Genomic DNA, 1,922 nt, shown 5'->3' with positions numbered 1-1,922 from the left:
GTCCGCTGCGGGATTGGGCACATACTGTGCAGTTGAGTTTATAATGCCCACAAGTTTGCGGCATCATGGCTTCCACCAGCAAGAGATGAAGCAGTCAACCCGAAGGTTGATACTCCAGTGACAGAAGTAACTCACCGAAGGTTATACCCCGGTGATAGTCAGTGAGTCCAAACCCGAAGGTTGATACTCCGGTGACACAGGTAACTCACCGAAGGTCAATACCTCGGTGATGGCCAGTGATTCCAAAGGTCACTGAGGCCGCTCCTCCCTAGAGTGTTGTCTGGGGAGTAAGATAATAATGAGTCAGCGCGATGCTGACCCACAAAAATATCCACTAAAGAGCGGCACGGGTTTGTTTCTCCCTAGACAGTTGTCTGGGGGAGTAGTTGAAAATTCAACCTAGGAATCTAGGTTAAAAAAATAAGACAAAATTTCCGCCACACTTGAATGTGGGCCGGAGTTCTGAGCAGTGATCTGCTCCTCCCTAGATAGTCATCTAGGGGAGTAGAGAGGTCATTCTGTCCATATGAGTGACAGAATGGAAGCGCGGCCCATGAACTGGGCAGGACTGAGCATGTCTGATCATTCAGACACGAGTTTTTTTTTGTTGGGGGCGGCTTGTCCGTCGGTGGGACAGCTTGTTCACTGTGAAGTGAACAATAGAGAGAAGCCCTTTCCTTAGAAAGGGCCAGCCTTCCAGATGGGAAGGCAATAAGGAAATGAGCGCGGTGCAGAGAGGCACCGCGCATTTTGACGACCTGGCACTCAACAGTGCCAGGAAAACACAGACCTTCCCTTGGAGGTGGGGTGTCTGTTGGCAAGACAGATCGTTCACTATGCAGTGAACGACAGAAGAGAACCCTTTTCCAGATGGAAAAGCAACAGAGAAATGAGCACGGTACAAAGAAGCACCGCGCATTTTGGGGGCCCGGCACCCAATAATGCCGGGAACACACAGACTTTCCCAGAGGTGGAGTGTCTGTGGGCAGAACAGATCGTTCACTATGCAGTGAACGATAGATGAGAACCCTTTCCTTAGAAAGGGTTGGTCTCCCTTCCGCGGAAGGGGTGGAGAATAATGAATCACCAAAATCGCGATGTGGAACAGCATCGCGCATCTTGGTGACCTGGCACTTAACAGCGTCAGGAAAGCATCCCTCTTGGCCTGCAGAGGGCCAAGGAGGCGGTTCGGATTCGACTTCCTGCAGAGTGGAGGGAGTAGGTGCTGCTGGGTTGTCAAACCCAGGAATTTCCGAAGCGCTGGGCAGCTCTATGAGCTGGCACTTGGCAGCAGCTGAAGCGCTGCCGATTCCATCTATAACCATAATAGATGAGAACCCTTTCCTTAGAAAGGGTTGGTCTCCTTTCCATGGAAGGGGTAGGGAGTCATGAACCACCAGGTCCGTGGTCCGGAGCATCCTGGTGACCTGGCACTCAAAAGCGCCAGGAAAAACGCTCCTCTTGGCGTGAAGAGGGCCTCTGAGGCCCCTCGAATCCATCCTCCCTCAGATCAGGATGAGTAGGGGGTTGGGAGTGTGTAAGGAGTATCTGGGTTGTCAAACCCAGGAATTGCCGAAGCGCCCGGGTAGCTCTATGAGCTGGCACTTGGCAGCAGCTGAAGCGCTGCCGATCCCATCTAAAACCGATGGTAAACAAGTCGCTTGGGCCCTCACAATGTCGCTAGATCGACACTTGGCTCCCACTGGGGCAGGAGAGTCAATGAGACTTTTACACAGCGAAGCGCTGGGTGGCTCGGTGCGGTCACACTCTACAACATTAGAGGAATGGTTATTCCGCCCCAAACTGGGCGGAAGGGAAGTCTCAGCACGCTTTTCTAGTGTGCAAGTGAGTGGGGAGGGAAGTCGGGCCTGAGTGGCCACGGGTGGGTCAACTCGCGTTTTTGTCCATGGTTCTAACTTTGT

The sequence above is a fragment of the Cantharellus anzutake genome, assembly GCF_015039405.1.
Source record: "Cantharellus anzutake strain C23 chromosome Unknown EI90scaffold_128, whole genome shotgun sequence".
Taxonomy (NCBI): Eukaryota; Fungi; Basidiomycota; class Agaricomycetes; order Cantharellales; family Hydnaceae; genus Cantharellus; species Cantharellus anzutake.
This window is presented reverse-complemented; position numbering follows the sequence as displayed.